The 26,587-nt window shown below is 42.2% G+C and overlaps 1 protein-coding gene and 1 long non-coding RNA gene across 2 annotated transcripts in view; one reads left to right on the top strand and one right to left on the bottom strand.

Annotated features, from left to right (window-relative positions):
* The window catches only part of LOC119151003 (bifunctional heparan sulfate N-deacetylase/N-sulfotransferase 3), a 69,972-nt gene extending 67,294 nt beyond the window's left edge, over positions 1-2,678 (bottom strand). Inside the window, exon 1 of the mRNA XM_037394273.1 lies at positions 2,523-2,678. The gene's annotated coding sequence lies outside the window, so the exon portion shown is untranslated. The remainder of the gene's footprint in view (positions 1-2,522) is intronic.
* Positions 2,679-20,257: 17,579 nt separating this feature from the next.
* Positions 20,258-25,167, top strand: LOC119150997. The gene is made up of 3 exons (XR_005105271.1): positions 20,258-20,825; positions 23,522-23,704; positions 23,915-25,167. It is a non-coding gene; the product is annotated as an uncharacterized LOC119150997 (long non-coding RNA).
* The last annotated feature ends 1,420 nt before the right edge of the window (positions 25,168-26,587 follow it).

The raw sequence follows: 26,587 nt of genomic DNA, 5'->3' as shown, positions 1-26,587 counted from the left end.
AAAATAATATATCCCTCAGATGATAGCAATTTCAGGTTCACATCATCATACAGTAATGAACAGATACCCAATAGGAAAGCAGGTACCCACATAAAGATAGACACATAAAACTGCATACCATTTAAAAAACAAAAAAAATTATTCAAGTTGCACCATGAATATCAGTAAGATTCTTAAAACTATAAGAAACATTCTTCTTGAATTCTGTTGTGTTAAAAACTATCAAGATTAAAACAATGGGCTGAGCTAAAATATCCACACGCAAATGAGAAATTGCTCTCAAATCACATTTTTCAAAGCCCAGTAAAAAAAAAAATATATATAAAAAATATCTGGTTTAGCTTAAACTCATGCCTGTGCAAGGGCACCTGCTTACTGTGACCCTTGATTAGAAATGATAAAGTTGTGTCATACTTCTGTACAGACATTAAAATACATTGTTAGTAACAAAAATCCTTTTTATCTAGAACTGCCAAAAAATGGTGCTAGCTCAGAGTTGACTAATCATCAATATTATTCAGCTATATTACATTTGTCTGGTTACATATGCCTGAACATATTTCTAAGTATCTTTCTCCTCTTCTAATAATCCCCATCATTATATTCAGGTTCTGTTCTTTACCAAACTAGCCACTACCACAGTCCAAGCAACATATATTAAATGAAGGGTAATTTTTAAATGAACAATAAATGAAAAATAGACATATTGTTCAGCATGTTAATATAAGCAGTTACATCTCCACTGATTAGAATGCTTTGAACCTACAAGCCTGCTTTGGCAAGCCACTATGAAATAGACCTTAAAGAAGTATTCTGAAGTCATTACATTAGGATTACTAAAATGGAAATCTTTGGATATACAAACGACCTGGCAGAAAGCAGCAAGGTGCATCTGGAAACAACCGAACCTGGGACAGATAGCAGTGCTCAGAATTTTAAATCAATTATGAAAATGCGAAACTGGTCTCCAAATACAGAGTGCTCCTACTTACAACATGATTCTACTGACTGAAGTATTCAAGGAGGGTAACTCAGACAAGCAAATCCAGGCTGAGAATGAGATCTTACGACTGCATATTAAGAAGACATTTTCAGCCTGAAAAGATGGTGATGAGATGTGAACTGTCAAGGGAAGTCATCGAGACCCTTCAGCATCACATAACAAACCCTGTAATGTGTGAATATTGAAGGGCTTATGTTCTCTCATATACATTTTTAAAAAAAAAATTAGGCAGAACAACAATTCTGGTAGACAGATATGCTTTTTCAAGTCCTCGGGGCACACAGTTTTTAGTTCCTACTGTACCTATGAGATCCTTAGCTTCACACTGTATTGCCTCATGCTTTCCTAGAGAACCTTACAGGACAGGAATTCATGCATCAGGATTTGACATTAAGAGATATTTATAAAGATTAAATATATAGTATTTCAAAATACTTTAAAGGAAAGCTTGGAGGACTTTAAGAGTCCAGAAGTTGGCTTTCGTCTTCACATTACTACTTTAACCTTCATACAATACTTTCTATCAAAAGATCTCAAACCACTTTATATCTCATACTATTTTTCTGAGACAAAACCTATTATTTTTCACCACTCACAGAAACATCGCTATGGAAAGATTAAACGATTTGTCCAAGGTCTTGAAGCCAAACACACGGCACATTCCCTTGCCTGTGCCCCCCACCCACATTGCTTCCCCCTCTCGTTTCTCCAACTGCTGCCAGGCACGAGCTGTGTCAAGGATTAAGGCGCAGAGTTCACCCCCCCTCTCCGAGAGACTGCAGTGGGGATGCCAGCAGTGAAAGAAACGCCGTTTCGCCCACTTTCCATTTTATTATGAAGAAAAAAAGTGTAACCCACCACACCAAAACTTGAAGTAATCCCCTGTGGCACCTCAACTAGCGACTTAAATAATATCAGAGTTCTCTGCCACGTCCAAAAGGGTGCGTGCGGCAGCTGAAACGCGCAGTAACGCACCGCGGCCTCTCCGCGGGATGCCAGCAACGCAGGTCGCTCCCAACACCTGAGGTTATCAATAATCACGGCACTCGGATGCCCAATTGCGCTCCCGCCGCAGCGCTCGGCCGGTGCCCGCAGACACTAGAGGGCAACAGCGTCGCACGGCAGCGGCGGGCAGCGGCGAGGGGCAGCAGCCGATCTGGCGGCGGGGCCGGGGGTACCGCGCCAGCCGGCGGTGTTCGGTGTTCGATGAGCGGCGCACGGAGAGCACCAGCCCCGAACGCGGGGAGCCCCGCCAGGCCGCCCCGCAAGCGGGTCCGCACGCAGCCCACCGGGGCGCGGAGCCCGGCACCGCCGCCGCCCCAGCCCTGGGCAGCCGCCCCGTCCCGCCGCGCTGCCGGCCGGTGCCCGCGGCGGGCAGGAGCCTCCGGGCGGGCCGGTCCCCGCCCCGCAACTTTGCCGGAGGAGCCCCGCACCCGCCCGTCCGCCGAGTTGGGGGACCGGTCCCCGCCGGGCCGGGGGCACCGCGCGGAGGGACCGCCCGCCCCGCCCCGCCCGTTACCTCCAGGCGCGCGCCGCCGCCATGCCACCGCCCCGGGGCCCGCCGCAGCTGCCGCTCCCGTCCCCCGGCGGCGGCGGGCGCAGGGAGCTGTGGCGGCTCCTCCAGGGAGAGGCGCCTGCACCCGGCGGGCGCGGGGAGCGCGGCACGGCACCGCCCCGGCCCCGGCCCCGGCCCGCCCGCGGGGAGGGAGGGAGGGAGGGAGGGAGGGGAGGGGCGGCGAGGGGCGGCGAGGGGCGGTGGGGCCGCCCGCCCGGGGCTGCGAGCACCGCCCGCCCCGCCGCGCCCTCCCGGAGGCGGGGCCCCGCGCCGCCGCTCCCGCGCTTACCGGCCAGGGGCCCCGCCGCGCCGAGCCGAGCCGAGCCGCGCCGCCTCCGCGCCCTGGGCCGCCCGCGGGGCTGCGGGGCGGGGGCCGCCCCCGCGGGCTGCCCGGCCCCGAGCGAGTGGCGGCCGCCGGGCACCGGGCACCTGCCGCGCCTCCTTCCCAGGGCGCCGGCGGCCGCGCTCCCGCCGCAGGCGACCCGCAGCAGCCCCACGCTACCCCGACCGACCTCCCCCGCGGGTCCGTCACCCTCCGTTCACAGGCCGTGTGCCGTGTGTGTCCGCTCCGCAAAAACTAAACACGCCGCAGCGAGCCCTCCTGCAGCCGCGGAGGGAACCCCTCTGGGAAGCGCTTCCCGTGCAGCGCACGACGGTGGAAATCCCGTAAGGTCAATCATATTTTCTTTAGAGAACTGAGGGTCAAAGTCTTGACAGAATGCCAGGTAACGTGTTTGCAGCCTCACTGCTTTGCTTTATTGAATTTTCTAACCTCGTCTTTAAATGGTGTTCGTCCCTCCGGGTTTTGCACTGATACTCTCGCCCCTCCTTGCCGGAGATGGGGCTGCTCCAGCCCTGCGGGTTAGGCAGCCCCCTTCCCGCTCCCAACCCCGTCAGCTGACTTCCAGCCTCCGCACATGGGAAATAAAATTAATAAATTTTACAAGCGCCGTCTTGATCTAACTAACTGCTTCCCAATTGCATGGTGATAACTAGCTCACCTAGCAGCCGACAGTTTAACATGCCAGGCTAACTCCATCGCTGGTGGGGATTTTTCCCTCAGCGTGCCATGAGCCATGGGGCGGAAGGTAGTCAAAGTGACTGAAATTCTTGGATGGGGCTTCAAAGTCCCCAATGTGTATGGCTTCCCTCCCACCTTTCTGTCTCGGTAGCTGGCACTGGTTTTCAGTTATCACAGGTCAACGTAGACAGAAAAGCGTTACATCCCGCTTGTCCTCATGTGCACTTGGCTGCTCCCCGAGATGTGCTAGACATCTTGCAGTGAGGGCTTCAGCACTGCAAGACAGCAGCTGTAGTACCAAGCCGTTCTGGCAAGAGTATTAACAGCTTTGATCTTTCCTGGTGCTACTTTTCATGTTTTTGCTCTTGAGCTGTCATTGCAGTGTGACCTGGGCATGATGTCTCAGCCATTCTTTTAGCAGTGCTTCTTAAAGACACTGCTGAGTGTGCTCCTGGCCAGGATCTCTGCCTGGCCGCTGGCACCTCACAGAACAACCTGTAGCAATGTGGCGTTGTGTTATCACAGACTGCTACCACAACTGGCATAACTGTGGCCGTTTCACAACATCTGAGGTCACATCTAACGTGCACCACCCCAGAACTGAATAGGTAAATGCGTAGTTAATCCAGACAAGAAATGAGGTGGGAGGGAAACCAGTGGGCTACTGAACCATGAGCAACACAGAGGCACATAGTCATACAGAACTGAGGCAACCCTATGCTGTTGCTGCCGCTGGTATGCAAGGCAGGGACTGAACCCTATTTCCCAGATATACTGACTGACCCGTGTCCATATATTCAGTAAAGAACACGGTGAAGGGAAGTGTTCCCTGTTCAGTGCCTGGGAATGTTTTCCAAGGAAGCTACTTACATCCTTTCAGACTGTTGCTCCAAACCACCTATATTCCAGGTGAAGGATCCAAGACTTTAGGATGCAGACCAACACTACAGATCACAGAATGGCTGAGTTTCAAAGACACTTCTGGGGGTCAAATGTCCATCCCCCTGCCCGAGCAAGGTCACCCACAGCTGGCTGCCCAGGACCCTGTCCTGATGGCTTTTGAACACCTCTAAAGACAGAGGCTTCATCACCTCTCTGGGCAACCTCTGCCAGTGCTCGGTCACCCTCACAGCAAAATAAGTGTTTCCTGATGTTCAGGGGGAACCTCCTGTGTTTCAGTTTGTGCCCACGGCCTCTGGTCCTGGCACTGGGCACCAAGAAAAAGAGCCTGGCTCCATCCACTCTGCATCCTCCCTGCAGGTATTTGTACACATTGATGAGACCTGCCCCGAGCCGTCCCTTCTGCAGGCTGAACAGTCCCAGCTCTCTCAGCTTTTACTCACAGGAGAGATGCTCCAGTCCCTTAATCACATTAGTTGCCCTTCACAGGGCTCTTCCCCCACAGCTCCACATCTGTCCTCTACTGAGGAGCCCAGAACCAGACCCCGCACTCCAGGTGTGGCCTTAGCAGAGCTCAGCAGATGGGCGAGGACCACCTCCCTTGACCTGCTGGCAACATTCTCCCCACGCAGCCCAGGATGCTGTTAGCCCCCTGCGCAAGGGCACACTGTTGACTGTGTTCGCTGGGTGCCCACCAGGACCACCAGGGCCCTCTCTGCACAGCTGCTTTCTAGCCGGTCGGCCCCCGGCACATCCCGGTGCCTGGGGTTGCTCCTCCCCGGGTGCAGGACTCCGCACTTCCCCTTGTTGAACTGCATGAGGTTCCTGTTGGCCCCTGTCTCCAGCCAGTCCAGGTCCCTCTACAGACACATCCCATGCACTCAGACTTGAATACCCTCATTTCCCATGAATGGGTGCCTTCATTTTGCATGTACACAGGTCACTTCAGCGTGAATTAGCTAAACTTGGAAAAAATAAAACACTTTGTGCACACAAGCCTTTACTCTCCTGCTGAAACACGCAACATAGGCACTGAGATGCTGTTCAGTACCTGGTCCTTACTTTGAATATCTGTCCTGTTTCTGATAAATTGGTTATTTTCAAGCTAATTACCTTGAAAATTGTACCTTAATGAATTCCTATCTATACAAATTACATTGTGTTCTGACAGCACTGCTGACTACTACTTGTACCCTCATACATACACATGGCTATGTGTGTACACTTACACACAAGCTGGTAATTCTGATCATGCTCTCTCTCTTGGAATAACATAGCGAAAGAAGATGGAAAAATGTGTTTTAAGAATTTCCAGCAACAGTTCCATCTCAGTTCAGCTTGGCTTTTTAGTCATCTATTTGGAGCACATTTCAACGTGTTTTCTTGCAATAAAGATACGCTTAAAAAGAGGTAGTCTACCTTTCCTGGTGACTGCTTCAGTTTTTGCCTTTCTTGCTGCTGGCCTCTACACATGAATGCTCTCTTTCTCATTCACGTTTTTCTTCAAACTCAAGCCTTCACACAGTGCTTCCTCCTTTTGCATCATCAGCAATCTTACTATCTTTCTCAAGTGAACTGAATCCTATCTTGCCTTGTGGTCTTCTTACCTCTTTCAGGCTATTACTGCAAGAAATCATTCTAAACATTGCATGGTTCCAAGCCTGCAAACAAACTCTTGTTCTTCCCAAGTCCTGCTGAAATCTGTATAAAATTTAGGCACTTTTGTTAGAGTGGTTATTACTAAAACTCCCACCACAATTTGCATCTGTAAGATAGACAAGTTGATTATATAAATTCGATAAACCAGGGAAAGGTTACCGACTGGAGTTACATGTAATAAAACCAGTTTTCAATTAAAAGAGAAATACTTGATCTAGTCCTGCCATTTCAAAGATTAGATGCATCTCTTAACCAATTAATCATTATTTGTATTATTTTTGTTGACATTTTCTTGCAGGGAGCCATTACAGTGACCTAGTTTTCTGAAAACAAGGAGCATCTAGACAATTGCCTGTTATTAGTCATTTCAATGTTACTTTTTTAAAGCTATTACAAGTCCTACTAGCCAAAAGGCAAAGCTACTGCAGATTCATAATGCTCTTTGAATTAAGCAGAAACTAGATTTAAAAACAAATCCAATAAACACATAATATTAACAATGCTTAACATGTTTATCTTTGAAATACCATGCAAATATGAATGAATACTTAAAGGGTATTTTTGTCAGGGGTATCGATACTAGTATTGCTCTCCACATACTTGGCATAGAGTATTACATCCAAAATTGCCAGAGATCGGGGCAGTGACTCAGTGAAAGTTACGAGGTTCTTGACTCAGGGCTGGGTTCAGAGTGTGAGACCATATCACACTGTACTAGCACAGGCATGGTCTGAAGCCAGTGAATGCTGTTCCACATTAAAAATGCAAGGACCTAAAATTTCTCCCCTTAGTTAAACTAGAAAAGGCTTTCTTTGCTAGTTTCATCTATACAATGAAGAGAAAAATGTGGCCTAAGATTTAAGAAACACGTGTGGTCAAAAAAGCAATCAACTAAGACCTTATCTCAAAGAAGAAAAAAACCAAAACCCCAACACTGTTCACGTTTATAATTGTGCTACATTTTTTCCATGTTATTACAATACCCTTCAATTGTGAAGTGTTTAAAGATTATTCTGTAGCAAACAATATGGGAAACCAGCCATGCTTATGCATTTTCTCCAAAACGTCGCTAGCTTTCATATGGAAAATACATTTATTGTTTCTTTTCAGTAGTTTCTATTTAATTTTCAATACCTTATCCTAAAAAATCCTGCTATCTGCATACATTGTAGTAGTACCTTTCAAACCAGTGGAAGGCAAGTTGCTAATTACATGCCGTGGGTGATGAGTACTTGGCAGCAGGAAGGCAGTTTCATCTCTAAGCTTAGAATAAACTATTGTTATAAATATGTTTTGTTCCATTTTAATCGGGGTGTCGAAACAATTGTCATTTCTGTACAATGATCAAATGGCCACCTCTGGGATTCAAGAAGCTCAAAAAATCATTAGGTATTTCTGTTCTAAGCTGCAAAACCATTATTTACTGCTCAAGTCACATGCCATGTGAAGTGTAAGACAGATTCATTAATGAGGAAGACTGAGTATTTTCTGTCACAATTTACCAGGAAATTTGCTTATAAAAGGAGAGGAAAGACTCTTCCTTCCCATTATATCAGGTTCATAGGTTTCAAGTTAATAAATATTCAAAAAAATAGCAGCAGAGATTCAGAATGTATTAATTTTAGTTAGCTGGTTTGAATGTATGTCAATTTGAGTGAAAGCTCCTTAGTAATATTGGAATTGGTTACAGGAAATGATAATGGGGATGGAAGAGAATTACAAAGAAAACCAGTTGCTGTAAGCACAGTCAACATTCTAAAGCATCTTTGCCCTTTTAAAGAAAGTAATATGTAATTAAAATTTCTGTCAAGAATGGATTTTAGGATATGTAGTAAAATAGGGCATACTCTGGGCTAAGAAGAACTTGCATTATTACCCTAAAACCAACTCATTTCTCCCCATCAATAACAAATGAAAAGTTCTGAAAAAAAATGTAATGTGCAAAGGGGAAAAAAATTAAATTGCTATACCCAGTTCTTCAGTCAAGCAATAATCCAAACTCTTCCCAATGCAGAATGTCATTTACAGTCAGCCAGAAAAATCATCATAATTTCATCTTTCCTTTCCCTCGGCAAAAGTAACTCTGGAGAACAAGGCTAATTTAACGACTTTTTTTTAAAAAAAAAAAAAAAAAGAAGCATCCTTCAGCACTGCCTTCAACTTCCTCACGCCCTTCCCTTTCTTCTACACAAATAAATTCCTCCTGCCTTCTCTGTTCCTTCAACATGCAACACCTAAAGCACAGCCTAGATTCCCCATGCCCTTGGGGAACAAAGAGCAATAAACAGAGGAGTTTGCACAGGAATGGGAAGTTATTCAGAATGCAAGGTAACGCGCTGTAGGATCGATGACATGAATGTCTGCTATAAACTGTGAGCTCATCAGTTGGAAATCACTGAGGTGAGAAAGGACGTGGGTACTAGTCAAAGTTAGAGAACGTCTGTCAGCTGCCAAAGTGACGTGTCTAGAAAATACCACAAGCAGTGCTTGCAGAGGAAAAGAAGAGGTGGAAATATTGGAAGTGTTGGTGCTGTTGCATAAGGCTGCAGTAAGTCCTCACCTGGAGGGCTGTGTAAAGTTCAGGGAAAGCGATTCAAAGTGGAAGAGGTGAAGATAAGGGCTGTTACCCAGATCAGGGGAATGTGAAGCCTGTCAAACAACAAGCAGGTGAAGGCTGAGAACGTGATGTAGCTGCTGCACGTGAGAGCGAGAGTTAAATATGCAATGGCAGCTAACAAGTATTTAAGCTGAAAGAGATTTTTAGCATAAAAATGACTGGGTAAAAACTGTGCACATAGTTAGGCTGCAAATTAGAAGCAGCTTTTAAATCATCAGAGTGAAGCAGACTCATTCTGTGACCAGCGAGAGAAAAAAGCGTAGCTAACTTTAAGGCAGAGCCTGAGCGATTGCAGGACATTATTCATCAGTGTTAGATTGGACTTGATGACTTCAGAGGGTTTTATCAATCAGTGACCATATAATTTTTATGGTGCTGGGATCAACAACAGCAAGAACACTGATAGTATATCCTCATTGCTGATGCTGAAAGTTGCTATCAGCTGATACAGCTGCAGGATTTTGTTTGTCACATTGATTGTTTCACCCCGTCTGCAGGCGCTAGCAAAGAAGAGCACCTGCAGTCAGTTCACATGGATATGAACATCATCTTCCAAATCATAATTTTTTAATGAAAGCCTGTGTTCTAGAACACAAGATGTTAGCCTCCAGGGAAATGTATCAGGTTGTCATCTGTCCCAGAAGTCAACAGGTAAAAGAAAAAAAAAGGGGAAAAAATGTGGGTTTTTTTTTTCCTGTTAGAATTAATTTGAATACTTTATTTTTCTGCTTATTAATATTTCAGTTCTCCCCAAACATGAAATGGATTAAATTATCAGATATGCTGATAGAAATCTTATTTTTGTCATGTATTATTTGATTTAATCATTATGAATTATGCCAATAGGTCGCCCATATGTAATCACGCACCATGTGCAGAGATCTTAATTACCCTGTTCATCAAGTAAGGATATTCATGATAGCACATATTATCCAGGGTATTATCCTATATTGTAATATGTGATGCCACATGAATACCATATGGGAGAGGGATTTAAAAAAAGGTTACAGGCTAATAAGACTATTTTATTCCATTCAGAAAACTCTAGAGAAACAGTTCTTTTCAAAGATCCAGAGAGAGTAATTACATGCAAAAAGTTAAGTCACCTTAAAGGTAAATGCTAACCCAGAGAGACTGAAGATTAAAATTAAAAGCTGAAACTTCCTATTGTTATCAGTGCCCCACTGCACTAGATATTGTGCAAATACATCAAAAAGGTGGCTCCCGTCACAAGGAGTTTAATTCTACCTTTCAGCTTGTGTTGTTCTAGAGAAGAAATTGCAGTAGGTTTAAGCCAGCAGCTGGTGGTCATATAATAGCAGTGAATTATAATGCTTTATAATGCCATGAATTTTGTATGTAATTCCCTGTGAAATTTACTATGAGCCATGCCTAGAAAATGATGCTTTGGCATAACCGCAAATGTCAGACTTACTATTTTGTTTCATTTACCCAGTATGTGCCACATCCCTTGCGCATCGTTCCTCCTCCTAGGTCATGAACTCCACAGGACAGGGCACCGAAGGAGCCAGAGAACTACACTGACTTACACAAAACTGGGATAGGGCTCTCTGCCCACTGTATGCCCATGCAGTGTCATGTGCATTTGAGATCATATAGATATACTAACAGTAAGTGACTCTTCTACTATCATATTTCAATACAGCAGGGGGAGCACAACTGGTATCACTGTTGCATGACAACACTACTGTGATTCTGAATTAACTATGTTGTATCTTCCAACACGATTTGTAATATCTGGATCATATTTAAAGCCTTGATCCTGCAAACGAATCAAGTATACACTTGACTTTACACATAGGAGTAGTCTCTGTAGCAGAAAGACCTAGTAATCTCTGTGTGACTTCAGATTCAGAGGCCTGGACTCAGTTGCAGCGTCCCCCTGCTTCCCTCCTCTCTTGCATCACCTCAGCCTAACACTCCTGGGCAGGGAATTGACACAATTTGCAATACTGCAAAATTCTAGTACTGTAGAAATAATTCTAGTACTGTAGTAAAGGGATTAATTGCAGGTTGAGTCAGGGGGCAAATGTCTCTTCTCATGGCTCTGGAGGGCTGAGGCACATTCACAATGGCATGCTGCATCCCCTGCTGCTGTGCTTGGGTGCAGGCTGGGCTTTGATGATGTGCTACTGTGGGGCTGGGTTGCTCTGCATGACCCATCAACACAGGGGGTGGAAAGGGCTGTGACTACACGGGAGGTATTCTTTCCCTTCCAAAAAACAAATGAATTGCCATGGAATAAAGAACAAAATCAAACAAAAATAGCAACCTGCTTACAAATCTTGCATTTCCTGAAGTATTATTCTCCCACCACAGTGAAAGCCCTGATTAATTCTCAGAACCTCTTGTCTTCAAGAGGCCCTTCAGGAGGGCTAGATTGCCAAAGACAGGTCTGTGCAGGTGCAATGTGATCGCAAGGAGCATTTCTCTGTGTGCTAGGCAGAGCCATTTGCTACTGTGGCGCATAGACAGAAACCACATGTGAGGCAGGCACCATGTGCTCCTACCAGTATCGGCAGAGCAGGTACGGCCTCATCTCTAAATCTCTGTGCCTCTTTGAGGGATCATTCCTTCTCCATTTCACTCTTCTACCAGCACACTGTCCCCATGGTTTGAAGTGAAGTTTCCTGTTCAAAAGGGCTGCAAATAGGTAGCAATCTTAGAGAGTACAGGGAGAATTCCCTTTCCCCCCACTTCTTTTCCTTCCTTTTCCTGCCTCTCTTCTTGCTTTTCTCATTCCTTCCCCCTCCCCCTCCCCCTCCACTCCCCTCTTCTCCTCTTCTCTCCCTTTTATCTCTTTTATTTCTTCAGAGAAGCCAGACATAAATAAGATGTGCATGTTTAAAACAAAACCACACACATTATACAGAACTACAATAATATTGATCTCAGCAATGCTATTATTAGATGAAAAAAGGACAAAATTTACCCTATAGTAGCAATGCTTTAAAAAAATACAGCGAAGCACTGTCAACGTTTATAAGCCAATTCAGACAAATGTAAATTTAGCATGTTACTTCCTATTAAAATATCTGAGCCATCTGACTAGCAATCGTTGTCTTCAGAGGCTGTCAGTGATACTGCAGCAGGATAAATCTCACCATGGCGACTGACCTTCTCCCCCTCTCACCTCCCTTTCATTTACTCCCCATATAAATCAGACACAGAAGTTTTATAATTTTAATAGTATCAATATAACATCCTCCAACTGAAATATAGCCTACAGAGGCTACAGGACTCGAGTCATAATTTTACAATGTAAAAAACAGACACAGCAGAACCACTGCAAGCCTTTGTAATTGTGCATCTCTAGGGTTTTGATACCATCATCTCAGGCAGAAGTTACGGGAATTGACTTCACTGGGATACTGGAGGCTGATCACTGACCATCTCTGCCTCTCACTCTGCACAGTGGGTGGGCCTAATCTCCCTAGTCAGTCAAATTAAAAACACAGTGGTTTGCTGTGGTCAGTGAGATGCTGAAAGAGCTTGAAGGTTTCCTGAGTCTAACTCTCCAGTCTATTGGCCTCTCTCGTGCTTCTGATTAATAATACAGTAACATTTACTCTATAAACTTCCTCCTCTGATCTAGTACCCAACTGGAGTACAGAGGCAAAATACCTAACTGGTTTTAAGATGGATCTATCTATCAAATGCCATAAGGCATGTGGGAAAGCAGAGTTTAAATAAAAGGCTCAAGTTCACGATGTGTGAGCACCAGAGCCAGAGGAAGAACTAGAATTCTGATCCCTACTGAGGAGCTTCCACTTCAGTACGTTTTTGTGTCAGTTATTTTTCACTGAGGGACTCTATACCCTACCAGGCCCTCTCAGTTAGTACATGACATTGTTTTGAAATTATTTGGCTAGAAATAGTACTTTTGCTCTTCCAGACAATACTTGCCATTTGAAGCTTGTTCCTGACTGCAGATCGGTGGAGGTGCGTGTTTTGCCGGTAGCATAGGAGCATTCTCCTTCTTTATCTTAGCACGGCAATATTTCTTCTCTTTGACATAAACAGTGTCCAAAGTACTCTAATCCCATCCACGTACAGTACAAATAGAACAAACAAGGAATGATTTATGCACACTTGACTGTGCTCTATATCTTATTAGATGAAGATGAATTACTGTGTTGGACAGGGACACATTCTTCTGAAAAATCCATCTTTGTAGATTTCTGGTGCTCAATCTCATGTCTTCTGCAAATGTATTTTAGCATGCTATCACTATTTTCCACTTGGTGATCTCTGCTGTACCATGCACAGTACACGTGGCCCTGAAGGAATACTGAAGTAGGTTCCCTTGCTAGCAGACTGCCATAGCTGCAAGATATAGCCCCCGTTGTATCACTTACTCACTAATGAGTCTGCTCGTGTTCTATGACAGATGTCATTTCCCAATTTCTGCCAGATGTTGATGATGTTATTTAAGCAAAAGGATTAATCCTCTCCCTCTTTCCTTCCATCATCATATTGTATACACTATACTCTCAGCCTTCATAGTAATTTCCAAGACACAAGTCCATCAATTTATATACAGAGCAAGAATTTAACTTTGTTGACATTTGACAGAAAGCCTAGGTTTTGCATCTTGTGAGAAGTCATGTGCACAGCTATAGTATATAAGTAATGCTTTCTTCTAGAGAAAATCTATTCGGAAAAGCATGAATTGTTGGTATGTGTTCATTTGGTATCCGAAAAGACCCCAAACAGTTTGTACTTAAAGTCATTGGACAGGTACATTGGCTATTGCTCAAACCTACAAAACAGTAAATTAACAACAGACAAGCTGATTTCCCCCTTCTTTCATTTTCTTCAGCTTTCAATGTGAAGTGATCAAGCTCAAATTTCATTTGTCTCCTCCCACAGTACTTTACTCTCTACCCATGTAAACACTCAATAAACAGATTTGCAAGCTCCTTCTTCCAAAGGTAACATAGTGACAGCATTTAAGTGAGACAAGCTGCATCAACCGTTTTTAATAAATCAGTCTTCACATAAGCATTTCTAGAATTCTTCTTCTAGAACTCACAGAGTAATGAAGAGTGTCCCCTACCACTTAGTTCTCAAACCGCATTATTAAAAATACTTTTCAACAGTTTTATATTTTCTAATGGGATTTAGGGTAGTACTGTTACTATTGCGTGAATACACATATCCATACCAGAAACACCCAGGCATTCTCTATCTACCCACAAGCCTTACATTACATTTAAGAGCGAGAAACTGAGGAGAAAAGCAATTAAGAGATTCAGTGATGGTCCAGAAATAAAGCAAAGAGATTGGAAATCCAGAGGAGGAACAGCTAGAAGCAGTACTTGCATTACGGAAAGGTATACTGGCTTGCAGCCCTTGGCATATATTGCACTCCCCAAAATGGAGTGACTCATCGTGCTCAGATCGAAGGCAAGGAACTGCCTTGGTCAAGCCCAAGAAGTCAGAACCACCCACACCCACCGCAGCCGTGTATACGATATAAACAGTGCCACAGATAGATGGTGGATCAACCGCGCGACACAGAGCTGTATCTGCAAATGGCATTAGGAAGGGACAAAAGGACACTGCAGTCTGGCAAGGCAGGAAAAACCAGCTACTTGCCTGGTGTTTTATTGTTTCTTTCAAAAAACAGCTGCCTGTGCACAGCAAAAGTCCAAGCAGTCAAGTAGATGGATACTGTCACTGCACTGTACTGTGTCAGTATTCATCATTACGAAAGACATGTAAAGACAAGTGTTGGCCTGCTAAGCAGCCCGGTGCTGACCGGTGCTTTACGGTTCGTTTGCAGCCTGGCACACCTGCCTACCTTTGAAATAGATCGGCTGAGGCGACTCAAGAATTTCTCCACACCAAACAGAAAAATGCTTTGGTGAAGTCTTTTAATGACAGTCTATATTCTTATTTTACTCAGTCTTCTCTTTGTAAAAAATTTATATAATTGTTGTGAAAGATGGGATTCTCAGCAAATGAGCTTTTCTTTCTTACTTCTCACTTCGTACTTGCTGAGACAATGGAGAGGCAAACCTGTATAGCTTCATTTGCAACAGGCAATACTCTAGGATTTCAGGGTCACGGTTAGTAGTGAGTGGGTAGGTACCTGCTCATTCACTGTATCCCAGCTAAGACGCCAGACAAAACTAGCTGTGATGGTGCTGGTTACTTTTCCTGCCAAAGGCATCCACTGGGAACTGAACTGAGAACTCTCACTTCACAAAAGCCACTGAATAGCAATTAAGAGAGGTTTATTATGAATTCCTTCTGCATGCAAGGCTACCACTGACTTAAGAGGATTTTTTGTCTGCCAAGAAATGTAAGACCAGGTCTCAGATGGTAGTGATTTTCAATTGATGTGGACACAAACCAGCTTGAAATATCACCTCTAGAAGCAAAAAGTTCTATGAGTGTAATGATGCCATTGAAATACCCAGTTACACAGGTCTTTGCTTTAAAAATAATGAATCATGTCCTTTTCTCCACCCCTTTAAATCAAAAGAATATTTTGCCACGTAATGAGAAGGCTGCATTCCAACATGACCTAATGAGTGTGATTACAAGTCCTGCATTTTTCGAATTTATATGACTATTGCACAGAAAATGTTCCCCTATTTTGCAGCAGACATTCCCTAGTGCAACATTTTTTCTTTCAGCCTTAATTGAATTTTGAAGCATTCGCTTGTTCACGTTGTTGTCCATGTAAGCTTTTCATTTTTCTCTTTTTTATTTCCTTTTTTTTGATTTAGATGTGCCATTTACAGTACACCTTCCACCAGGTAAAAGAATAGAAGAATAGAAATCCAATGTAACAGCCAGCGATAATTTTTAAATCAAGCTGAGAGTTAGTATAATGCAGTGTTAATTTTCATATGGTAGATAGAATATGAAATATTCTTATATCCCTAATCGTTAACAAACAGAGTACGTTAGTTTTATGTTTTGAAATCAGGTAGTTACCGAGGGGTTTGTCTTTAAAACTATTTTATGAAACCAAGGAAGGAAAAATCCAGTACTTACTCAGGAGCTGGGAAATTGTCACCATGTTGAACACTCAGTTACTTCTTCATTAAATTGACACCTTAGGCAGTACTCTTACAGGAGAACTGGGAGAAGTTAAAACACATTAACCCTCCTGCCATCTCATGCTCAGAGTTGTGGACAAAACAGATATTTAAATTATAGTGCCTGTTCGGTTTCACTCAGCTCTTCAACTGCTGACCAAAAGCAGTAGGATTTCAGAAGCGCTCTCTCCTCTTCCGCTACTTGTAATTACACATTTTCTGAACTGACACTTGTACTTTTATTATGCGTTAGAGCGAGAAGTGCAAAGACTATCAGCTGGAGTCCTGGGTTTACTGAAACTTTGTGTGAGGTCTACAGCAGGTGTCCATCAATCATTGAACACTCGATGTCAATGCAAGAACTCAGCTTTATCCTGTGCCCTCTTCCAACTGACTACGCGTAACAGCAGCAGTCTCCTATGTGTAGGCGTGACGGAAAATGTAAAGTACAAGAAAAAGGACACAGACCAGAAAGGCCTCTGTGCTTGCAATGATGACTTGTTCAAGTCACAGCATTTGATACTATTCTTTTCTAGACCAAAACTATCGCCAAGAGCCTTGAAAACTAACACCAAAGTATGATCAAGCTGCACATACAACCAACCTTATGGTAATCCGCACACACACTTCTATTGCTAACTTTCAGTTATGTAACCTGTTATTAAGAGTTTATTTCACTGACCGACTTTAGCACAAACCCTTTTTTATCTCAAAGCTGCCTGAAGCCTGTCACAATGTTGATATACCTTTATTTCCTCGGAAAAAAAACCACCAGTAAAATGGTAGAACTCTCTACCATAAAAATGCACTGTATTTTCCAGAGAAATACCCAGAGTATCCAAAGTATCAGACACAAATGAAATGGAAGTCTGCAGAGAAAGCTTCAGTGTTCTGTTTGTGCAAGAACACATGGATGATTTTCCAAAGACAACTTGCAGAAGCCTTCTGAAATATCCAGCATGAAAACTCCCTTGGCACTGGCCAGCTCCCCAGACGCTACCCACCCTGCAGGGCAAAACACTTCCTTTGGATGCATTAATTGACTCATTTTCCCTCTCTATTTAGTTTGTAATTCCCAGTGAAATCATCCTGCCCGGCTCCTCTGGTCTATCAGGCTGATGAAGGTCTAAAGGATCTCAGCTGTGCAGTAGCTAGACTTCTCTTCTGGGAGACTGGTCTTGTTTCCTGGAAACCATCCTCAAATCCTTCCTCAACTATTTCTACTCCATCAATTAGCCTCTCATAAATGGGATGAAGGACTTCACATGTGTTTCATCAAAAAACACATGACCTTTTCTCTGATACTAATACAAGACAAAAGCACTACTGGTATAATGTGTCTTTGATCAAAAATGCCTCTTTTGTGTGCTTCATAATACTCATTTCTCCGGCGTCTACAATAGTTACTTGCACCTCGCTTAACGAAAGCTGCTAAAAACATCAGGTGCTTCAGTATCATTTTTCAGAAAATTTTCATTTTGCTGTCACCCACACTTTCAGATGAAAAGTAAACTCCCCCCACCCCAAATTCCCAGAATTTTTCTCATTCATTTTTAGCTTTTGTATAATATAGTGCACAATAAAAGATGACCTGGTGTTTCAAGTGGCTGAAAAACATCTACTAAGCCTTATCCAAATATTCCCACATAATGAAACCTTTCCTGTACTCCAGCTAGTCTGTGAGACTGAAGTTCAGTCTTAAATGCTCATTTTCAGTGTCTCTTCTAGCAGAAGCAATCCAGGAAGAGATTCTTTTTGAGAATGAGCAAAGCCTACATCCATGTTGCTACTGGATTTCATTTACCTCTATGAGAAAATAGAGGTAAAATTTCCTCTGTGGCACTTCCAATTAGTAGGACATATTACTACATTTTCTATTCCTTTTTTAAATGAAGGCAATAGGTCTCAAAAATATGAAGCTTGGACATAAAAGTAAAGGGTCAAAAAGCAACAAGAGTAAGCAAAGTTCAGAACAGCAGGGATCCAGTGATACTGGACTTGTTCAGTGAGCCTGGGCTGTACTGCTGGGATGGGCTGGGTGAAGGGATTGCAGCGGGTAATCTTAAAGCGGGAGAACCCATAATGATCCCTGAGAGCTGTAAGAGCTAGAAGAAAAACACGCTGGATGGGAATGTTGCTATGGCTGTCCTTTAGCCTATCACATCTGGTCCACCAGTAAGGTAACTTAATCTTTGCTGCCTTTTCCTCCAGTTCTTTGACACACAAATTACCTCATCTGAGACATACCTGTATGTGAGTAGAGTCTACGGGAATTTAAGAGAACACTAAGGGATCTAACATAGACATCCCTTGCAATTAAGTAATTACCTCTACCAGATGGGTAGAAACCATGCTGACACAGCAGATAGTGCACCTCTGCACCACCCCTACTGATAGGCCAAATCAGATTTCATATAAAAGCAATAAAAAAAACAAAACCAGAATGCTGGAAGCAAACGATGGCATCTCTCTGGCGCATCTGGAGCATCTCTCCCATGAGGAAAGGCTGAGAGCTGGGACTGTTCAGCCTGGAGAAAGGAAAGCTCAGGGGGGATTACTCCATGTGCAGGTATACCTGCAGGGAGGATGCAGAGTGGATGGAGCCAGGCTCTTTTTCTTGGTGCCCAGTGCCAGGACCAGAGGCCGTGGGCACAAACTGAAACACAGGAGGTTCCCCCTGAACATCAGGAAACACTTATTTTGCTGTGAGGGTGACCGAGCACTGGCAGAGGTTGCCCAGAGAGGTGATGAAGCCTCTGTCTTTAGAGGTGTTCAAAAGCCATCAGGACTGGGTCCTGGGCAGCCAGCTGTGGGTGACCTTGCTTGGGCAGGGGGATGGACCAGATGATCCCCAGAGGTGTCTTCCGACCTCTGCCATTCTGTGAAACCAAAGGATTTTACTCTACGCTTGCTGCTGCCATGTGGGCATTCTGTCCCAAATGTCTTAAACTCAGTTTTTGTAGATGCTTGTGAGATAACTGTTTGACTTGCTTGACTTCCTTGAGAGCAAACTAGTTCTCTTCATATACACTCTAAGTTTTCTTATATTATTATCTTGCTCCTTTAGACCTTAATCAATGAGGCAAATCCTCCACTGATTTTAATGACAATATTGCTGTAATAAGTACTGCAGGGCTGAGCCCTAGAAAATCATCAAACTTTTCTTTCTTCTAATTGTGTTTTGAGAGGCAAATTACCTGTGGTGCTTCCTGCAGTTTATTTATGCTTCAGAGTGCAGAAACACACAACTTACAAGTCTTTTGCTGCAAAGCCATTCACCCTGCTGATTGCTGATATGATTAAACCCCCAAACCTAGTGTTTCTCACTCCTACTTGAATTTAGACTGGTGCTTTGTGAGCAGACACACAGCCTCTCTGCTCTCAGGTATCTGGATGGGCTTCTGTTGTGCCAACTTGACAGCACTAGCCAACCTTGGCAGCTTCTGAGTTTTGTGAGCTGCTTTGCTTTAAAAGCAGTCTGTGGTGCTGAGGCCTGAATAAGGACAAAATATGTTACCATGTGATATACAAACAAATTCTCCGAGGCACAATAGATACTCTTACAAGAATGTTCTGCTCTGCTTGGTGCAGTCTTCCTGGTCTGTAACTTTTAGACTATGCCAGAACTGGAAATAAATCAAAAGCTGGGGAAAAAAAAAATCGCATTTCAGAGAATCTTGCAGTTATTTTCAAAGAAAAGTTAATTAGTTTTCTATCCTTGTGACCAAAAAGCATGTCTTTTTCTTTTGTCAAACCTGAAAGAATTATGGAACTTAGCACAAGTATGTGTTGTGATGCTAATGAAGCTTCCCCTTAGTTTCAATTCACTGTACACAGAAGCAATCAGACTGAATTGTACTCGGAAAACAAAACAAACATAAACCCCTGCAAAAACCCCAAACCAACCCCAAATCCTATTTGCTCCTACCTTTGAAGAATTTAAGGAAAGGGTTTGGTGAATCTGATTTTTTTTACTCCTATCTCGATTATTTATATTTCAATGTTCTGAAAAAATGAAGAGATGTATTATTCTTCTCTTGATTTCTATTATTTACATAACTTGAAGTTGATGACTCTTTTCTTCTGGTTGATGTTTGACCTATACTCAAGAAGAGCAGCCTGAAGAGCAGTCCACTTCAAAAAATGAAAGGAAATGACTACAAAGCTCCATGGTTTTATTATGATGAATACTTAAGAGAGTCTTTGTTCTTGCTCATGGAGCTATATATCTCCTTAAAAATAATTTATTTCATGTCATTCTCTTGGGGGAAAATCTGTGCAAATGGGAATGAAGCTGTGAAATAAGTTCTGCTTTCTCTAAGCCAGGTTAAGATAATTAACTGAAGGTCAAAAAGCTATTTCTTTTGGTTTTATTTTTAATATAGACACAGGGATGTGCACTCTACTTAAGATATGAACCAGATGACAAGTCTAACTATGTTCATTAGATAGACAATTCAGAGTTAAGGTCAATAAAGCTGTAGGAAATACCAACTTTATTTTTGTTCAATATCCATGTACTTCCATGCCATGCACATAATTTGAATCAGTTCCTATAATCATGTAAGTACATGCAGGTGGTATTGCCTTTATTGCACAGTATGAAATTCTACCTTTCCAACTTGCTAGCATGTTGGGGTGGCCTCCCTCTAAGAGTGGGTGGAGATGGTGCCTCTAAATTGCTCTGAATGTGTAAAGAGGGCAGAGAGGAGTAAAATCTGCAAACTTCATAAAGATAAATACGAAATGTTAACAACTTATGCAAACGGTCACAGTTGTGGTTTTTTTACTCAAAGCTAGGAAGTTTCTTCAAGAGGCTGCAAGAACAAGGCACAGACTGAGGACTTCACAGAAAACCAGAACTGAACATGTGCCCATTCAAATGAAGAACGTGGTGATGCCTTAATCGTTTTGCCTTACCCCTATTGAACATGACAGCAAACCCTTTTTAAGTAACAAACTGGTAAAATGCTGGTGTTTAAATTTGTAACAAGGTTAGAGTTAACAAAAAATCTTGGTGTAGAAATATTTGAACACTTTATCCTAATATTTATTGCCAAAATTATTTCCTGTAAGCCCTTGACACTGAACCCCTTTATTTTTTTAACTGCTGGACAAACACAGAACTAAACTGACTGTGTCTACTGAAGAATGCAAATATCAGGGAAGAGATGAATACAGACACACCAAGGACACACAAAGAAAGCTCCTGAAATGGTTTTAATGCTTCCAAGCAGTGCAGGCAAAATTAAGGACAAAATAACTGAAGGGGGTGAAGTAGGAGGATAACAAAAGTTAAAGGACTCTGGGTTAAGGAAGCTAAGGTAAAGATAAACAGGGTTTTGAAGAGCAATGAGAAGCTGGAAAGAATTTATGACTATGGATGGGATCTCAGTATCACCTTCCTTCCTCACGAAACCAGTTGAACTTTGAAGCATTGCTATTCCTTGGGTCCTCTCCTTGTTCCCATTCCTCCCTCCATGCAGCAATCTGTAACAGAGCTTCCCTGCCCCATCTTCTCCCAGCAACAGCTGTGTTCTTGCCTCTGTATTGCTTTGTTTGTGGCTGCGAGAAGTGAAGAGAGAAGCTGCTGAAGGCAGCAGGATGGTGGTATGTAACTGTGCAGAGGAAAAGCAGAGTCTGGAGGCTTAGGAAATAGTTGCTGCTCAAACAGGTCAGTCTCTGGTCTCCTCCAGCATGGGCAGAACGGCTCTTTGCTGCTGCCACTAGCCTGCTGCCATGGGGTAACTGCCTACCTCGCTGGCCCCAAGTCGAATCACAACCACAGAAATCAAGATGTGTTACGTTAATATTTCTTGTGGTTTGTAACAGCATGGGGTTCTGTACCAGTTACTATACAGGTAAACAGTGTACAAAGTAAAGGCATAAGGAATTTATACCTTCTACACAAGATCTGGTCTTGTGGTCATCTGGTTTTAGTCACTAGCAGTATATTCATCCACAGAAATAAGAAACACCCTTTTCAAAGCATCAGAATGAACAGGATATGTTATATTTTAATTCTCTATATTAGAAGTACTGCATAGTAATCTCAATCCTTTCCAGATATCCTGCAAACAAGGCTTACCATCGTTAAGAATTTCATTTGCAGGAGACTGTACAACTTATTAGGCCTGATATAAATATATCTGAATAAAAAATCATTTACATAGAGTGAAAATATACAATTTGATGGAAGAAGCATTTTTTTAATCCATTAAATCCTAACTCTGACATGCACTGACATTTATCTATGGTATTTCCTTCAATTGTTCTCATTAAAATTGTACTACAGTTACTTGTAGCCTTGCAATGTGTTAAAATGAAGAAGAAGGAAAAAAAGTACTTTTGAGAGCAGTTAATTTGGAATTAAATTAGTTTTTTCGCAGATCAGAAGCTATGTACATAGCAGAATCTTATTGAATTATACCAGCATGCTTCACTATGTAAGAAAGAGCAAAGGACAGTGAGACATTACTCCTCACAGAATTGCAAAGCTATACCCCCAATCAAATCCAATCGAGAAGAGAGAAGAAAGAATATGAAAACAATTCTGTTGTGAAGGATCATTTGTCTTTTTTTTTTTTTTTTTTTTTTTTTTTTTTTAAAGTCAGGTAAAAATAGAACAGTTTGGTGTGCCAAAAAGTAGTTTTAAACATGGGCCTCATTCAAGTAAGCTGGCGTTTTTCCACTGACTTCATTAAGTGTCTTTCTAACCTAAAAGGTACCACAGCCCACCCAGGATTAGTCTGCTGCAACTGGGTGACAATGCAGAAGGTCAGATGAGTCACTGGACTAGACCCCAGCTGTTGTTTGAGAAACAGTGATTTCAACCCTACTAGGTCCAGTTTGAGAAAATAGGAAAGCATTCCAACCAAAATACATATAGGTATGCATTCTATATGTTTCAAAGGGGCTAATTTTCCAATCCAGAAGAAAATATGAGAGAAATGGATTAGAAAGAAAATTCATAAAGAAAAATATGAATAACATTTACTTAAAATCAAAACCATACTGTGAAAAAGGAAGAGAATTCCAGGCAACTTCTGGTTCAGTACAGAAATAAAGGCAACAATAAAAATGAAGCCTACTTCTAAATCTAGGGATGAAACAAATGAAGACCAGATAGACAACAGTACAAAATACAGGTTTAAAAGTACAGAAATTTCATATTGTTGCTAAAGATGTAGACTCAAATCCATGATGGCCAGAAGCAAGTATCTATAGCTGTTAATAGAGATGCAGAAGAGTTGCAATTACTTCATAAATATTTTTTCTGAACTTTGGAAAAACAGGTTGGTGCACCTGTATTGTGTGAACATAGGTGCTTTCTAGTCTATTAGTTCCAAAGAGGATACTAAACCGCAACCATGGGGGATAAATGCTTTTTAGTCAGAGGATCTAGATTATTTCTACCCAGAAGCCCAAAATTTTGCTCAGCATTTTTTTACTGAAAGGAATTTTTTAATATGTCTTCAAATACCAGGGCACAGATAGAACATTAATGTACCAAAATCTTGTGCCACTATTTTAAAAGTTCTGTATAGTACCCTCTGCAAGTATGATCAGTTCATAAGGAAAACATGGTTTGGTGAAAATCAAATCAGGTAAATTGCCTTCTGGACAACAGGATGGTTTAGCTGCAGCTGCAAGCCAAAAAAGGGTAATGCTATTAAATTGCCTCCCACAGATACATGCAAAAGACAGAAGACCTGGAGTTCAATTTAAGAGGAACTAGCTAGAGAGAGAAAAGTTGCAAGTAGCAAGATTCTAAAACAGAAACTGAGAGAGAGAAGGAGAAGATTGGGAGCAAACCAGAAATCAGAAAAAGCTATCAGAATCCATAGGCATCAAAAGCAACTAATTAGAACAGGTATGGAGAAACATGATTGGTGACTTTTAAATTAATAAAAGCTTAACAAGCTTTTTTTACTTGCAAATCCAGTGAAATGAGAATTGACTGTAGATCTGATAAGCTCTTTGGTTAAAAACATGGGGATAGGCAAAAATGCATTCACCTATATTCTTCTGAACTACCTCCAAAGAAAAGTAATAGCTTAATTTTAACCTTCATCCCTACCAGCAAAAAGCAAGCAAACACAACACTGTTAGTGAAGGATTCTGCTGGTGTAAGAAGCAGACGTGAGTCAGATCTGCACTAACCTCTCCGTATCTTCAGGCTGTCCTGGTGGCAGAGATGCTGATCTAGAGCCAGAACTGCTAGATGGAGAGCAAGCAGCCATCTACCAATGAGCATGGAACGGAGCATGGACTACAGAGCAGCCTGAGTGGGACGAACACGCAGCAGTGTCTTGCAAGATGGAATGACTCCGTGGCTGCTGGTGCTGGACCAGCTGGTTCAACATACAGCCAGACCTAAGCAGATCAAGAGTTTCTGATTCAAGGTGGGGGGAAAGGAAAGAGGTAAACATATGCATTTGGCCCAGTATATGTTTTGGCTCAGCTCTATGAAAGGAAAAAGAAACGCCTTGTAAAGAAATGTCACAAAGAACAAGTGATAAATAATGAATAAAGATTTTGCATTGTTTGTTTATGGAATATCAAGAGCATCCTGCTAGATGCGTTTTCATTTATCATTCATTCTGCAAAGTCCTACTGTGATTGCTTTAACCTTGATTTTAAGACAGAAATAACGGTAATGTGCAAGCATATTGGTACAGACACGGTATCAAGGAAAGAATGGTGAAAAGTGTATTTATAAAGCAGTAAAATCACATTAAAACTGCTATGCAATAAAAACTACATTGTAGGCAGCATCTGGGAAAAGGGTATTCACAAACCAATAATATCCTATTAAAACTAATGTGCAATAAAAACATACTGTAGCAGAATTTGTAACAGTTTTCAGAGCAGGGCCCTAGAAATAGGTTTTTGACCTTTTTCAGTATTGCTAGTTTCAACTTGGCACTTCAGGTATGGCTCAGGAAGCACCCAGGATGCAGCTTGGCTTAAGAAATTAGGTTGTTTCCTCATTAATCAACAAACTCACAAATGTGGCCTGTTAACCAATTATGCAGTGAGTAATCATACTTAAAAGAAAAACTGCTCCTGAACCTAATTGAACTATCCTGATGGATAAAAGAATGCAAATACATGTCTGCTTCAAAAAACACAGCCTGCAAATAGCACGTGGTCATACTGTCAAAAATGTTATGCTCCTGCGTCCAAAATGCAGTCAGAATAACAGGTTTTGAGAATAAATAATGGTTTGGTATATATTTTAGCAGCTAAAAAAACTCATGAATTGTCCCAAAATGATTCTTTTGCTTTTTTCCTCACCAAATTGAATCTGGTATTCTACTTTAAATATTTTTTTTAAAGTGACAATGAAATTAATCACACAATTCTGAAATGAAAAGTGTTTTTCATGTTTTGTTTTCATAGCTTCAGAATGTTTAGACTTCTCACTTTTTGGATAAACAATCTGCTGAGTTGAGTGTGGATTTACAGAAATAGTTTTGAGCCGTTCAAGAGTGCATGTTTTTAATGAATAACTGATTTACTTACAACTGTCTCTGATGCCTCTCTGATTCTTCTCTATAGAAGGTGTAATCTAAAATCCGTTGAAGTTGATTGGAATTTCTGCGTGTCAGTGAGCAAATGTCAAACTCCTCACTGCTCAGACACGGTTATACTAAGGGAACTTGATACAGAAAAGCAAGAAAAATTAAAAGTAAACAGTAGAAAGTAATATTAATGTTTGTTAGGGTTGCAGTGGCTTGAATTCTGAGGCTACCCTGCAACTGTAAACAAACCTTTCTCAAGGTAAGCTGCCAAAACAGCAGACACAAAGCCATCAGGGTACAGCTCCAGAAATGTAATCAGGATATATAAAGAAAGAAAAAACTAGAAGTGTTGTGGTTCAGGTAAGATTCTATGGTGACAAGGAGGTGCAGCGGGAGCTGCTGGGGAGACCGAGTGGTGCCAGACAAATGATTTCATTAGGGACAGCGTTCTACTGTCATTCACATCTCCTGTGCCTGCTAGCAAGAGACTAAGGGTGCTGATGAATGTCCCCCAACCCTTCCAGGACAAAGCCCATGTGATAAGATATGGGGCTCTCAGAAACATCACTGCAAAGGGCTGACTGACACCACTGTTAAGTGAGAGCAGGATGTGACCATGTTACTGCCCTTGAGGAGATCAGTTTTTCATGTGCCTGACAGATGCTGTATCTGACAGAAAGAAATCCAGGTTCTGTGTTCTGCAGACCAAACGTAAGTCTTTCTGGAGATCTTCCCAAATCCCAGGTAATAAATGATGCTTCTCTGTTCATCAGAGGATTTTTGCCAGATTTGTTTGACTAGAGTAAACTTCACCACCACTACTGCAGATGCATCGTGCTCCCTGTACACGACAGGACCTTGTTCTTGGTCTTAATAGCTACCGTGGGCTATTTACCCTAACATGATGTCATAGCCCATGTCGTGCTTTAACCCCAGCTGGCAATCCAAACCTGGGAAATTCACACGTATTCAGTACGCCATTATAAGGTCCTTCATTTTGTTCTTTACCAGAAACTCATCTCACATACATTACATACATGGATATGCTGGCCTCATGTTTTAAACATCTGAAAAAGCCAATTAAGCTTGTCCCTGATCCCATTGTTTCTTTCTTTTATATTAAGGCTTCTTTATAGTTGAGATCCCTATATGGGATATGTCTCCAAGAAAAGTAACATAAAAACGAGAAGCTGAATTTTATTCCTCTTGTATAATGAGCTTCCAGTATG

Source organism: Falco rusticolus, chromosome 1 (assembly GCF_015220075.1).
Source record: "Falco rusticolus isolate bFalRus1 chromosome 1, bFalRus1.pri, whole genome shotgun sequence".
Classification (NCBI taxonomy): Eukaryota; Metazoa; Chordata; class Aves; order Falconiformes; family Falconidae; genus Falco; species Falco rusticolus.
The sequence above is the reverse complement of the archived record's forward strand: the minus strand, read 5'-3'. Positions and strand labels throughout refer to the sequence as shown.